At 35.5% G+C, this 15767-nt stretch overlaps 1 protein-coding gene across 1 annotated transcript in view; it reads right to left on the bottom strand.

The window, feature by feature from the left end:
* Hs3st-A (Heparan sulfate 3-O sulfotransferase-A) overlaps positions 1-15370 on the bottom strand; it is a 70963-nt gene extending 55593 nt beyond the window's left edge. Inside the window, exon 1 of the mRNA XM_966452.4 lies at positions 15188-15370. The gene's annotated coding sequence lies outside the window, so the exon portion shown is untranslated. The remainder of the gene's footprint in view (positions 1-15187) is intronic.
* Positions 15371-15767: the final 397 nt, after the last annotated feature.

Genomic DNA, 15767 nt, shown 5'->3' on the forward strand with positions numbered 1-15767 from the left:
ATAAAAAATACAACGTTTTTGTGCTCGAATTAGGTAAACAAGTTGATGGTTGGCTTGCTACATCCCTTTATTGTATGACAAAGTGAAAAAAGCTCTGCCACTGTCCGAGCATCGGGCGTGTTAACGCCACCACCCCTCGAATATCTCTATTATCTCAAGTCTGGTGGAGCTTTTCTGCATTGAATTGCGTTAGGCAACAGTACATGAAATTCGCTTAAAGCCTTGTAGTCATTACGGAGGAGAAAAACGTTAACGGCGCTTTGACACGAAAAACATGAACCTCGCCAAAAGCATCTCCTATCGATCATGTTAATAACGATACGTGCCAGCAAACAAGAAGTTTTTCAACGTCTGCTGCACCTGCGACCATCTAACTAATTGCGTCGGCTAGATAACGTAAACACGCCTGCATATTAATTCGCATGTGAGATAAATTCTCTGAAAGGGACTGCGTTGGCACCGGACTAATTTACTATAAGTGAGGTAATTGTTAATTAAGCTAAAAGAATAATGCACACTTGTGGACGTGTGCATGCAGGAAGTTTTATTTGCGGCAATTGGCGTAATAACCAGAAATGTTCTATTACAACTACGGATATCTAAAGGTTAGGATACGAAACGACGTACGAATAAAACGGTCCGTCCTTGATAGTTCCCTGAATGCCGCCAGATGGCACAGCCTTAAAAGATTCAGAGCATGAATGAAAAAATAGTTGACATAATTCTGTGATTTATTAGCTTTCTTTTTAACAAATTTTGCGCAATAAATAAACGCTTAGAAAAGGTAAAATTTTGCTCATTTTTTATCAATTTTTTAATAAAAATGTGTTAAAATCTTCAGAACTTGCAAAAATAGTGACATTTTTGACATAATTCTGTAATTTATTGGCTTACTTTTTGAGAAATTTTGCGCAATAATTAAGTTTTTGATAAATGAACGCCAAGAAAAGATAAATTTTTGGTCATTTTTGACCAAATGTGATGATCTTTTCGTTACAGATTGATAAAAACAGAAAGAAAGACTTAATTTTTGTATAAAAAACGTGTTTAAATCTTCAGAACTTGCAAAAATAGTGACATTTTTGACATAATTCTGTAACTTATTGGCTTACTTTTTGAGAAATTTTGCGCAATAATTAGGTTTTTGATAAATAAACGCCAAGAAAAGATAAATTTTTGATCATTTTTGACCAAATTTGATGATCTTTTCGTTACAGATTGAGAAAAACAGGAAGAAAGACTTAATTTTTGTATAAAAACGTGTTTAAATCTTCAGAACTTGCAAAAATAGTGACATTTTTGACATAATTCTGTAATTTATTGCCTTACTTTTGAGAAATTTTGCGCAATAATTAAGTTTTTGATAAATAAACGCCAAGAAACGATAAATTTTTGGTCATTTTTGACCAAATTTGATAATCTTTTCGTTACAGATTAATAAAAACAGGAAGAAAGACTTAATTTTTTTTATAAAAATGTGTTTAAATCTTCAGAACTTGCAAAAATAGTGACATTTTTGACCTAATTCTGTAATTTATTGGCTTACTTTTTGAGAAATTTTGCGCAATAATTAAGTTTTTGATAAATTAACGCCAAGAAAAGATAAATTTTTGGTCATTTTTGACCAAATTTGATGATCTTTTCGTTACAGATTAATAAAAACAGGAAGAAAGACTTATTTTTTTTATAAAAATGTGTTTAAATCTTCAGAACTTGCAAAAATAGTGACATTTTTGACCTAATTCTGTAATTTATTGGCTTACTTTTTGAGAAATTTTGCGCAATAATTAAGTTTTTGATAAATTAACGCCAAGAAAAGATAAATTTTTGGTCATTTTTGACCAAATTTGATGATCTTTTCGTTACAGATTAATAAAAACAGGAAGAAAGACTTATTTTTTTTATAAAAATGTGTTTAAATCTTCAGAACTTGCAAAAATAGTGACATTTTTGACCTAATTCTGTAATTTATTGGCTTACTTTTTGAGAAATTTTGCGCAATAATTAAGTTTTTGATAAATTAACGCCAAGAAAAGATAAATTTTTGGTCATTTTTGACCAAATTTGATGATCTTTTCGTTACAGATTAATAAAAACAGGAAGAAAGACTTAATTTTTTTTATAAAAATGTGTTTAAATCTTCAGAACTTGCAAAAATAGTGACATTTTTGACCTAATTCTGTAATTTATTGGCTTACTTTTTGAGAAATTTTGCGCAATAATTAAGTTTTTGATAAATAAACGCCAAGAAACGATAAATTTTTGGTCATTTTTGACCAAATTTGATAATCTTTTCGTTACAGATTAATAAAAACAGGAAGAAAGACTTAATTTTTTTTATAAAAATGTGTTTAAATCTTCAGAACTTGCAAAAATAGTGACATTTTTGACCTAATTCTGTAATTTATTGGCTTACTTTTTGAGAAATTTTGCGCAATAATTAAGTTTTTGATAAATTAACGCCAAGAAAAGATAAATTTTTGGTCATTTTTGACCAAATTTGATGATCTTTTCGTTACAGATTAATAAAAACAGGAAGAAAGACTTATTTTTTTTATAAAAATGTGTTTAAATCTTCAGAACTTGCAAAAATAGTGACATTTTTGACCTAATTCTGTAATTTATTGGCTTACTTTTTGAGAAATTTTGCGCAATAATTAAGTTTTTGATAAATTAACGCCAAGAAAAGATAAATTTTTGGTCATTTTTGACCAAATTTGATGATCTTTTCGTTACAGATTAATAAAAACAGGAAGAAAGACTTATTTTTTTTATAAAAATGTGTTTAAATCTTCAGAACTTGCAAAAATAGTGACATTTTTGACCTAATTCTGTAATTTATTGGCTTACTTTTTGAGAAATTTTGCGCAATAATTAAGTTTTTGATAAATTAACGCCAAGAAAAGATAAATTTTTGGTCATTTTTGACCAAATTTGATGATCTTTTCGTTACAGATTAATAAAAACAGGAAGAAAGACTTATTTTTTTTATAAAAATGTGTTTAAATCTTCAGAACTTGCAAAAATAGTGACATTTTTGACATAATTCAGTAATTTATTAGCTTACTTTTTGAGAAATTTTGCGCAATAATTAAGTTTTTGATAAATAAACGCTAAGAAAAGGTAAATTTTTGGTCATTTTTGTCCAAATTTGGTGATTTTTTCGTTACAGATTGATAAAAACAGGAAGAAAGACTTAATTTTTGTATAAAAACGTGTTTAAATCTTCAGAACTTGCAAAAATAGTGACATTTTTTACATAATTCTGTAATTTATTGCCTTACTTTTGAGAAATTTTGCGCAATAATTAAGTTTTTGATAAATTAACGCCAAGAAAAGATAAATTTTTGGTCATTCTTGACCAAATTTGATGATCTTTTCGTTACAGATTAATAAAAACAGGAAGAAAGACTTATTTTTTTTATAAAAATGTGTTTAAATCTTCAGAACTTGCAAAAATAGTGACATTTTTGACATAATTCAGTAATTTATTGGCTTACTTTTTGAGAAATTTTGCGCAATAATTAAGTTTTTGATAAATAAACGCTAAGAAAAGGTAAATTTTTGGTCATTTTTGTCCAAATTTGGTGATTTTTTCGTTACAGATTGATAAAAACAGGAAGAAAGACTTAATTTTTGTATAAAAACGTGTTTAAATCTTCAGAACTTGCAAAAATAGTGACATTTTTGACATAATTCTGTAATTTATTGGCTTACTTTTTGAGAAATTTTGCGCAATAATTAAGTTTTTGATAAATAAACGCCAAGAAAAGATAAATTTTTGGTCATTTTTGACCAAATTTGATGATCTTTTCGTTACTGATTAATAAAAACAGGAAGAAAGACTTAATTTTTTTATAAAAATGTGTTTAAATCTTCAGAACTTGCAAAAATAGTGACATTTTTGACATAATTCTGTAATTTATTGGCTTACTTTTTGAGAAATTTTGCGCAATAATTAAGTTTTTGATAAATAAACGCTAAGAAAAGGTGAATTTTTGGACATTTTTCCACGGTAATAGAACAACTGCGCCCTCCGACGACACCAACAAAACTACCGAAAACGGGTACGTTTTATTTATACGTCGTTTCACATCCTAACCTTTAGATATCCGTAGTTTTGTGATTTTTCCGAACTCCTCCCAAAACTAGTAAATAAAGTTTAAATTTTTGGCTTGACCTGACCTAAACTTTCAAAACAGCAAAAATTAGAACTAATTAAATTAGAAAATTAACGAACCCGGCACTCAAATTCGTAATAAAACGCAATACAATTCGCAACGAATTAAATCCTGTTGTTTGCATTAATGGCTTTGTACACATCGATTTTATTCATTTTGCAGTTTGTTTGCAAAAATACATTAACAGCTTTAGTCTCGAGAAAAAACAACAAAATGGAAACACAAATTCGCTACGAAACAATAAAGCGTGATTAAATAAAATTCTCCCTCTGACAGAAAATTTAGATTTTGTGTATAATATTGAATTAGAGAAGTTTCAAACGCTGCGTCTCTCTAATCATTTATTGTTGGGACTCTTGAAAAAACTCAAATGTAACGCCAGCAATGTAACTAATGAACGTCAGCGCGTTACTAAGCACATTCATAGCGTTAACATCAGGGGATTACCAAGTATGAGGTGAAATACAGAGCCTTGTACCGATAAATTTTCATTTATTTCAACAAGTATCACGTTGCTGCTCAAGAAAAACTAATCTTGCGGTTCCAAGTCTCGCGTTCATTTTATGGAGGCGTTAATGACAACCAAACGCCGATTTACAACATACACAGCTTCGGCATAAATAATGCAAGAAACAAATCCGAAGTTCCGCTAAGGCAGAGTTGAGGCAGAGGTGGAATTAAATTGGGATTAGCGACGAAAGCGCGGATTAAATGTAGGTAAATGGTGATAAAAAATTCAAATATGCACATACGAGCGCAAAATACGTGAGTTTTGTCACTAAAACTAAAATGACAATGTTTTTATCAACTTAACGTAAACAGAGTTTTGAACCGAAAAAAATTAATACTTTAAATAAATTTAAAAACTTGACTAAAAGAATTTTTTTTGACAAATTAGGAGTCAGACAAATTATTAAGTTTAGTCATTTCTTACTTAACAATAGAAAACCCTAGCCTGAAATTACATTTTCGCGTAAAATAACCACGATTCGAAACTGTAACGTACAAAGGACTTATGGTAGCTATTAAAGTGTTTGTCCTGTAGCAATTTCAGTTCTCATAATTAAATATTGCAGACTGGCATTAATTTTGTGATGGTAATTTTCGTGTAAAAGGCATAATTTCATTTGCTGTTAACAAGTTTTTGGAAAAACAAGGGCTTTTCAGGCCAACGTAGCTCCGAAATTAGCAAGAGTAGAGTTTTACGATATATTTAAGCTTTGATGTAAAGCAAATGTGCCACAGGTGTGTCACTTCTTGGATGTGATGAAAATGTTAGCATTATTTTGACAAAGTTTTTTATTAACTTAACTGGAATTTGCAAAACGAAGCAAAAAATTTCAAAACTTAAAAAATGACCCCAATCTGATTTTTTGTAATTTCCCTGTAAAAATTATGAAAAAATGGCGAACTTTTTATAAATTAATTACCTAATAAAAATATTTTTGTTGTCTGGAGTCAAACTGTTTACCAAAAATTGTATCAATTTAGTTGGCAATATTGAGTAATAAATTAAATTTAGAAATTTAAGCAAAGGCCGCTGTTGGCTACTTAAAGCCCTATTAAGATTTGTTTTTGGGGTTCGAATAAAACACGTTGGTGTCTTTCTCGTTCTTGTCGAACACCATTTTTTTTTCTCTCGAGCATGCGCCACAGGTTCATGCCGATGGCGCCGTAATCAAAAAATAAGTACATTGTAGTAACAAAACCGCCCGCCTTGAAAGGTACAACTTTCAATAAACACAAAAGAAAGCAAATGAAAAATAATTCAAGACTGGCAAAAAAAAAAAAAAAAAATGTAACATAAAGGTTGTTGCGTTCAATATAAACAAAATTGTCTTCAATCAAGAAGTCATTCGTCGTCGAGCGGTAAAACACATAAACGATTACAGACTCTTTTCACTATTTTTCCCGCACATCTCACACTAGCAACACGCACTACGCCGTCGCTGGGGCTTGGATAGACCTCTTCGACGCGTCCCATCTTCCAGCGCATTGGGGGAAGGTTTTGGTCTCTGATCACCACCAGATCGCCGGGACGTATTTGTCTCGTGGATTGTGTCCATTTCTTTCGCTGCTGCAGATAACTCAAGTACTCCTGATGCCACCTTTGCCAAAAGTCTTGACATATTTTTTCTTGATATTCGAAGCGATTCAGGCGCTTCATAGGAGTGTCGAGGTGATTGTCACTGGGAATCGTAGTTAATGGTCTTCCAATTAAGAAGTGCCCAGGCGTCAGTGGTGTCATGTCATTTGGATCGTTGGAAAGAGGACTGAGTGGACGGGAGTTTAGGATCGATTCAATCTGACATAGGACCGAGCAAAGGTCTTCAAATACCAAGTTAGCATTGCCTAAAACTCGTTTTAAGTGAAATTTAACACTTTTTACTCCCGCTTCCCATAAACCTCCCCAGTTAGGACTATTGGCTGGAATGAATATCCATGAAATGGAATCATTGGCAAGACTAGTTTGAATTACATCAAAATTTGATTTACTGCGAATAAAATTGTAAAGTCGCTGTAATTCAGAGGAAGCTCCAACAAAATTTGAACCATTGTCAGAGTAAATTACTCGAGGTTTTCCTCGTCTGGCCACAAATCGTCGTAAAGTTTGTAAAAAGCATTGAGTGGTTAAATCGCTAACCGCCTCTAGGTGGATGGCTCGTGTGGTCAGACAAACAAATACGCAAATGTATGCCTTTACTAGAGAAGAACCGCGACCTCGCTTATTCCTAATCATGATAGGACCTGCGTAATCAACTCCTGTTCTAAAAAATGGGGGCGCCGGAGTTACGCGACATGCAGGGAGTGATCCCATTAAATAGTTAGAATCTGGAGGTTTTGCTCGAAAGCACCGGACGCATTTGTGAACGGTCTGACGCGCCAGGCATCTTCCTCTTAACGGCCAGTATCGTTGGCGGAGCGTATTTAATAGAGCTTGAGCCCCACAATGCATTTGCTGCTTGTGCTCATCTTCGAAGATCATCTTGGTCAATTGATGTCTATCGGGCAGTATTATGGGATGTTTTTGATTGTAATCGATTTCTGCGTTCACTAGCCTACCTCCAACCCTAAGAATTCCGTGACTGTCAAGAAATGGTTGAAGCGATTTCAAACTGCTGTTGGAGGGAATGGAGAAGCCTTTTGAAAGAGTTGATATTTCCTGGTGGAAGAATTGTGATTGTGCAGTTTTAAGAAGATATCTCAGACTATCTTCTAGCTCTTCGACAGATAAGGGTCCATTTCGTCTATCTTCCGGCTTATTCTTTGAGTTATGGATAAATCGTTTAACCCATGAAAGGATTCGTTTCGTCTTACTGATTGATGACCATTTATAGAACAAGTCATCTGATGTATCAGTATTGGTCAGACTAATTGTGTTCGTCTTTTGTTCGGGTACATTGCTGAGATATATATTTGGCTGATCTGGCCAATGTTCTTCATCGAGTTGCAGCCATGGAGACGCTGAGAACCACATTTCACAACTACTCAACTCACTTGGATATATGCCGCGTGATAATAAGTCAGCAGGGTTGTCATTTGAAGGAACATGTTGCCATTTTGCGTTTTGTGTTAGGTTTTGAATCTCGCTAACCCTGTTAGCTATGAAAGTTTTCCATCTTGACGGAGGAGAGTTTAACCAATTTAAAACGATGGTGGAATCACACCACAAATAATGACCGTCAAAGTTCACATCCATTGATGAGATTACCTTATCGAAAAGCCTTGCAAGTATCAATGCTCCACAAAGCTCCAGTCTGGGCAAAGATAAGTTATGGAGCGGCGCGACCTTTGATTTCGCGCAGAGTAATTTTGTAGACCAATTATCTTGGTTTGGGTCTCGAGTGCGAATATACATTACAGCACCGTAGGCTCGTTCAGAAGCATCCGAAAAGCCGTGCAATTCTATTGAAGATCTTGCTATTGCTATCACACATCGTGGAATAGAAATACTATTTAGCGCAGTGAGATCTTGACGTATTTTTATCCACTCCGTGTAAATTTCAATTGGTACCGATTCGTCCCAGTCCAATTTTAAACTCCATAGTTTTTGCATAAGGATTTTTGCCTTGATTACTACTGGTCCCAGAAGACCTAATGGATCAAATATTTTTGAAACCTCGGAAAGAATTACGCGTTTGGTTGTCGATCTTGGTGGTTCACCCAAGACAATTTCATAGTTTATTGTGTCTTGGCGCGAGTTCCATAATATCCCGAGTTTCTTGGATTCGTTGTCTCCCAACATAATCGTTTCCGTTTCTTCAGGAACATGATCAAAGTTGGTGCGCCATTTTGTCAAATTGAATCCCACCTGGTTTAGTGCCTTGCATAGTCTATCCTTTAATTCCATTGCAGCCTCCATCGATTGAGCACCCGTCATCAAATCGTCAACATAAAAGTCATTCTCGATTACCTTGCTGAGTTCTGGATCATCAGACTTGAGATCAAGCGCCACTTGATATAGGCATCTGATAGCTAAAAATGCTGCTGCGGAAGTACCATACGTCACCGTTGTTAACTCGTAGGTCTTCATTTCTTCGTCACTTTGATTTCTCCAGTAAATTCTCTGATATCGATGAAAGTCTGGGTGCATCAATACCATGCGGTACATTTTCTCGATATCTGCGGTTAAAACATATGGGTATTTTCTAAACCTTAAGATGATAGAGAGCAACTCATTCTGAATAGTTGGGCCTACCATTTGACAATCATTTAGTGACAGACCGCAATCTGTCTGTGCAGAACCATCGAAGACAACTCGTATTTTGTCTTGTTTGTCGTTTACTACTGGATGGTGTGGGAGATAATAACCATTATTATTTGTTTCATCGGTCATGGTTTTGATTTCTTGCATATGTTCCAAGTCTTCATATTCTCGCATGAATTTTTGGTATTTCTCACGCAATTTGAGATCCTTTTCTAGCCTTTTCTCGAGAGATATGAATCGTTTCTCTGCAACTTTCCCGGTATCAAACAAGGATGTTATTTTCTCGTTAAAGGGCAATTTTACAATAAATTTGCCTGATTTCTTGTCCCTCTCAGTGTTTTCTACGAAATGTTTTTCGCAGAGTGTTTCTTCCTGTGACCACGGCTTTCTACCTTTGATTTCTTCTATTTCCCAAAATTTGTTTATGTCCCGTTCAGCGTCAGAGTAGATAAGAAAACTCTTTGTTTGTCTTCGTTGCTTGACAGTGTCTGATTTCCCTGAGAGCACCCATCCCAGCACGGTCTTTTGAAGCATGGGTCCCTCGGGAATGCGTATTTGACCTATTGATAGGAGTTCGTAGAACAGTTCTGCTCCGATTAGCATGTCAATTGGGCTGCTTATGTTGAATTCTGGATCTGCTAATATGACGTTTTTGGGAATGTTCAATTGTGAAGTTGAAAACGATACTTCGGGCAGAGAATTTGTGATCTTGGTAACAATGAGACATTCGATGAGTGCCGAAAATCCGCTGACGCATGATTGTATTGTTAGTTTGGCCTTTGATGTGACTGTGGACTTTACTTCATTCAACCCTGATATGGATATGTCAACTGGGTCACGCTTTATACCCAGTTTTTTGCACATGCTTTCTGTAATGAAATTCGATTGAGATCCGCTATCTAGTAAAACTCGACATAGATAGTGATTCTGATTTTTTCCCTGAACGAATACTAGGGCTGTGGATAACAATACCTGATTTGCGAAGAAAATATGCGTGTTGACTGTGGTCGCAGATTTAGTTGAGACTGTGTCGGTCGACGACGTTGTTACTGGTTGTTCAGTAGCGTTAGTTTGTTTTAGATTGGTGTGCAATAAGGTACTATGACGTTGATTACATATACGACAACCGCTTCCACGACAATTAGTTGCCATGTGATTAGATCCGAAACAATTTAGGCAGAGCTTGAGTCGTTTTACTTCGTTTGTGCGCTCCGAAACAGACATTTTTCGAAATTGGGGGCAGTTATAGACACGATGAAATTCGCTGCATAAGTGACAAATATCTTCTTTGGTTGTAGTTGCTAGAGATCGACTTGATGGCTTTGGATTGTGACTAATTGGAACTGAGGATGTGCGATTTAAATTGGATGATTGTTTACTCATTTCAATTGTCTCGAATAGTTCGCATCGTTTACGCAGAAATTTTTCCAATTCGGAAGTTGATGGATAGTCTCTGGAAGAAACTTCTTTCTCCCATTCGCGTCTAGTGGTAGGATCTAACTTTTGTACTACTAAAAATACAATGATGGTGTCCCAATACTCAACTGGTTGTTTGAGAACTTTTAAAGCGCGCAGGTTTTTTGACAGATTGTCGAGCAGGCTTCGTAAGCCACTGCTCGATTCCTTTAGTAATGGAGTAATATTTGTGATTCCTTTGAGATGATTGTTGATTATTAAACGTTTGTTGTCATATCTGTCTTCTAAAAGACTCCATGCCGCATCGTAACTTTCGTCGCAAACTTCAAGTGATTGTACAATGTTGGCCGCTTCGCCCTTTAGCGAAGACCGCAAGTAGTGAAATTTTTGAACCTTTGGGAGCGTGAGATTTGAGTGAATGAGCGAATTGAACATGTCTCTGAATGCTAACCATTTTTCGTATGCACCGTCGAAAGTGGGCAAGTCAATTTTGGGTAACCGAACCGAGTTTGAAGATTGTGAGGTTAAGTTTTGAGGAATTGTTACGCGATCGGTGTGCTGAATAGGAATTTGGGTTATGTTATCTTGATTAACGTCTTGAACCGTTTGAAAAGAGCCCCACTGCGAGATCGGTGGCGAGCGAGCCTGAAAACGCTCCTGTTGAGCAACTGGGGGTTTTACGAAATTTGTGGCCATTGCGAGGGTCTCGTAATATTTAGACTCAAATTCTTCGCGTTCGCTGTCTTCCCTTTCAACAGCGTCATCGTTGTCAAAGTCGATGAGAGTTTCTATTTGATTCTGAATATCGTTAAACTTGTCGAGCAATGGTTCCAATTCATGGATCCTTTGTTGAACCGCGATTTCGTCCCCGGGTTTGTTGTGTGTGTCAACGAATTTGATAATACGCGTTAAATTTCTTTTAACGTCACCGCGACTTCTACGCAATGCTTTGGTCTGCTCGTCAGACATTTTTGGTTGTGTAATCTTGGAAAACTGGGAATTTACGGGAAACTGACGCCTACCTTGCCTTAACGCCGAATCCTGTTGTATCTGGTTCGCACTTTGCTTGAATCCGGCTCGAAGGACCAATTTGTTGGCTACTTAAAGCCCTATTAAGATTTGTTTTTGGGGTTCGAATAAAACACGTTGGTGTCTTTCTCGTTCTTGTCGAACACCATTTTTTTTTCTCTCGAGCATGCGCCACAGGTTCATGCCGATGGCGCCGTAATCAAAAAATAAGTACATTGTAGTAACAGCCGCGACATATTATTTTACATAATCACTTTTAATCACTTTTCGTGACTTTATCCCGAAATCACGTTTTTGGTTAAAAAAAACAGAATTCAAAGCCCTAACTTACAAAGAACTTATATTATTTGTAATTATGCTGCTGCCAATTTATTTCGCTTAATTAAATATGTATTAAAAATATGTAGTAAAAAAACACCGCTTCTAAACCAAACATAGATCAGAAATTAACAATAGGTCCGAGCTCTGAAATAAAGCCAAATGTGCCACAGGTGTGCCACTTACTCCTGGAAAATTACTAAAATCTAAACACATTATTTTGGCGCAAAGCCTTTTTTTGTCATGTTAGCTGGAAGCATAGACAAGCTTTTCAAACCGAAAATTTAAAAAGTTGTTATAAAGAAAGAAAAGTCACAGAGTTTTTTTTATTTCAGCTGTGCTTAGAAGGAAAAACTTTTAATTTTTACAGGACGACAGACTCAAACATTCCGTTCTTTTTTAAATTTAAATTAATTAATTTAATTTAATTTAATTTAATTTAATTAATCATTTAAGTCCCAAAGTCGTTCAAAGACACTCAAGCGACGGATTTGCTTCATTTTGCCGCAGGTCAAGTATTGGAAAGTTAATTTATACCTAAGCCGCTGAAGATAGAAATATGGAGTCGCAGACTTTTTTGTAGAAAATTTAATTCTCTACAACTTTGTTCCTTACACTTTTTTTGTATCTTTAACTGTATTCGCAGCGTTCGCAAAAATATAAGATGGAACGCTAATTGATAATCCTTTGCGCACCGTCTCATATTTTTCAAAACGCTGGGAATACGGTTAAAGGTACAAAAAAAGTATATTAAACAAAGTTGTAGAGAATTAAATTTCCTACAAAAAAGTCTCCAAGACCATTTCCTTATCTTCAACCATTTAGGCCCCAAAGGCGTTCAAAGGCGCTCAAGCGACGGATTAGCTTCATTTTGCCAACTCAAGTATTGGAAGTTAATTAATACCTAAACCGTTAAAGATAAAAATATGGAGTCGCGGACTTTTTTTTAGAAAATTTAATTCTCTACAACTTTGTTCCTTACATTTTTTTTGTATCTTTAACTGTATTCGCAGCGTTCGCAAAAATATAAGATGGAACGCTAATTGATAATCCTTTGCGCACCGTCTCATATTTTTCAAAACGCTGGAAATACGGTTGAAGGTACAAAAAAAGTGCATTGAACAAAGTTGTAGAGAATTAAATTTCCTACAAAAAAGTCCAGACCATTTCCTTATTTTCAACCACTTAGGCCCCAAAGGCGTTCAAAGGCGCTCAAGCGACGGATTAGCTTCATTTTGCCGAAACTCAAGTATTGGAAGTTAATTTATACCTAAACCGTTGAAGATAGAAATATGGAGTCGCGGACTTTTTTTTAGAAAATTTAATTCTCTACAACTTTGTTCCATACACTTTTTTTGTATCTTTAACCGTATTCGCAGCGTTCGCAAAAATATAAGATGGAACGCTAATTGATAATCCTTTGCGCACCGTCTCATATTTTTCAAAACGCTGGGAATACGATTGAAGATACAAAAAAAGTGTGTTACACAAAGTTGTAGATAATTAAATTTACTACAAAAAAGTCCCCGAAATCATTTCCTTATCTTCAACCATTTAGGCCCCAAAAGCGTTCAAAGGCGCCCAAGCGATGGATTAGCTTCATTTTGCCAACTCAAGTATTGGAAGTTAATTTATACCTAAACCGTTGAAGATAGAAATATGGAGTCGCGGACTTTTTTTAGAAAATTTAATTCTCTACAACTTTGTTCCATACACTTTTTTTGTATCTTTAACCGTATTCGCAGCGTTCGCAAAAATATAAGATGGAACGCTAATTGATAATCCTTTGCGCACCGTCTCATATTTTTCAAAACGCTGGGAATACGATTGAAGATACAAAAAAAGTGTGTTACACAAAGTTGTAGATAATTAAATTTACTACAAAAAAGTCCCCGAAATCATTTCCTTATCTTCAACCATTTAGGCCCCAAAAGCGTTCAAAGGCGCCCAAGCGATGGATTAGCTTCATTTTGCCAACTCAAGTATTGGAAGTTAATTTATACCTAAACCGTTGAAGATAGAAATATGGAGTCGCGGACTTTTTTTAGAAAATTTAATTCTCTACAACTTTGTTCCATACACTTTTTTTGTATCTTTAACCGTATTCGCAGCGTTCGCAAAAATATAAGATGGAACGCTAATTGATAATCCTTTGCGCACCGTCTCATATTTTTCAAAACGCTGGGAATACGATTGAAGATACAAAAAAAGTGTGTTACACAAAGTTGTAGATAATTAAATTTACTACAAAAAAGTCCCCGAAATCATTTCCTTATCTTCAACCATTTAGGCCCCAAAAGCGTTCAAAGGCGCCCAAGCGATGGATTAGCTTCATTTTGCCAACTCAAGTATTGGAAGTTAATTTATACCTAAACCGTTGAAGATAGAAATATGGAGTCGCGGACTTTTTTTAGAAAATTTAATTCTCTACAACTTTGTTCCATACACTTTTTTTGTATCTTTAACCGTATTCGCAGCGTTCGCAAAAATATAAGATGGAACGCTAATTGATAATCCTTTGCGCACCGTCTCATATTTTTCAAAACGCTGGGAATACGATTGAAGATACAAAAAAAGTGTGTTACACAAAGTTGTAGAGAATTAAATTTCCTACAAAAAAGTCTCCGAGACCATTTCCTTATCTTCAACCATTTAGGCCCCAAAGGCGTTCAAATGCGCTCAAGCGACGGAATAGCTTCATTTTGCCGGTGGTCAAGTATTGGAGTTAATTTATACCTAAACCGTTGAAGATGGAAATATAGTGTCGCGGACTTTTTGTAGAAAATTTAATTCTCTACGTTTAACTGTAGACAAAGGATGAAAACGAACTTTATTCAGTACTTAGTTTTTGAATCATAGCCTGTTATGGTCTCAAACTCAATTGAAGACCTAGTTTTGGTTTTGGAATAGGAAAATTATGAAAAGGTTTTACAAAAGCTTTGATGTAGTAGTATAGGCAAGTTTGCCACAGGTGTGCCACTTACTTCTCAAAAATTACTAAATTTTTTATCAACTTGATTCAAACGTGCGACTGTTTTTTCAAAACTAAAAAAATAGCAACTTGTTATGAAAAAAAAAAACAGTTCTCCAGACTCAATAAAACACATTAGTCCCAACTTTTTATTTCGCAGCATCGAAAAATGCGCCTCTGCGTGCGAGATGTTTACTAGACCCGAAAATGCCTCCATTATGTAAAATTATGAAAGATGACTATGTTGGTGTTTCCGGGTTAACCGTGTGCTCCCCCTGATGTTTCACCCACCCTTTGGCAAATTTGCTTTGGGATTTACCAAATAGGCACCCAATATCGGAACACTAGCGCGATTTCAAAATCACACAGATAATAAAAGTTTGCTTGATTCGATCGCTGGCTTGGGTGAAGGTTACTTCCCGCCAAAATCCGATAACTGTAAACGGGTTACTAAACAATTAACGACGCGCTCGGTGGTGTTGTAAAATCGCGTGTTGTTTTTGAGGGGCGAAAACAAGTGTGAAAGCTCTGTAGATCCGCAAAGACAACAAACACCGAGCTTACTTGTCAGCTTATCCCTCGAGCTGTCGCTGCCTCCCTACAGCACTGTTGTTCCACCTCGTCTGAAACTACAGCAAGGAAAAACAGCACTTCACTACCGTCCGTGTTGTAGTTCCATGGTGGTCGCGCCGCACTCTGTTCGAACCTGTCAGGAACACCGATTTCTACTATGTGCTGCTGCGTCTCGACGGCGCGAACGCGCCGCCGCCGTCGCGATCGATATTGTGCCGCCACCACGCATCCCGCACAGGAATCTCCAAACTCAACCGACTAGAAGATATGGGCATATTGGCGCATCTTTCACCCTAATCTTTTTTGGGCCAAAGTTTCATTTTATTTAATTGCAAATTGTTAAATCTCTAGCAGAGTGTATCGAAAAAGCAGATTTTCAATTTATTAATAAGTTAGAGAAAAAGACGTCCTGACCATCTGACCACTCACTGAAGAAACGGAGACTCCCTTATAACTTATGTTATTTTAATTGATTTATCATTTATTATTCAAAAAAAGTCAAAGCTTGCCCTGATTATAACGTGAAAATAAAAAATTGAGAAAAATTTCTTGGATTTATTCTTTCCTGCTC

This window comes from Tribolium castaneum, chromosome 2 (assembly GCF_031307605.1).
Source record: "Tribolium castaneum strain GA2 chromosome 2, icTriCast1.1, whole genome shotgun sequence".
Lineage (NCBI taxonomy): Eukaryota > Metazoa > Arthropoda > Insecta > Coleoptera > Tenebrionidae > Tribolium > Tribolium castaneum.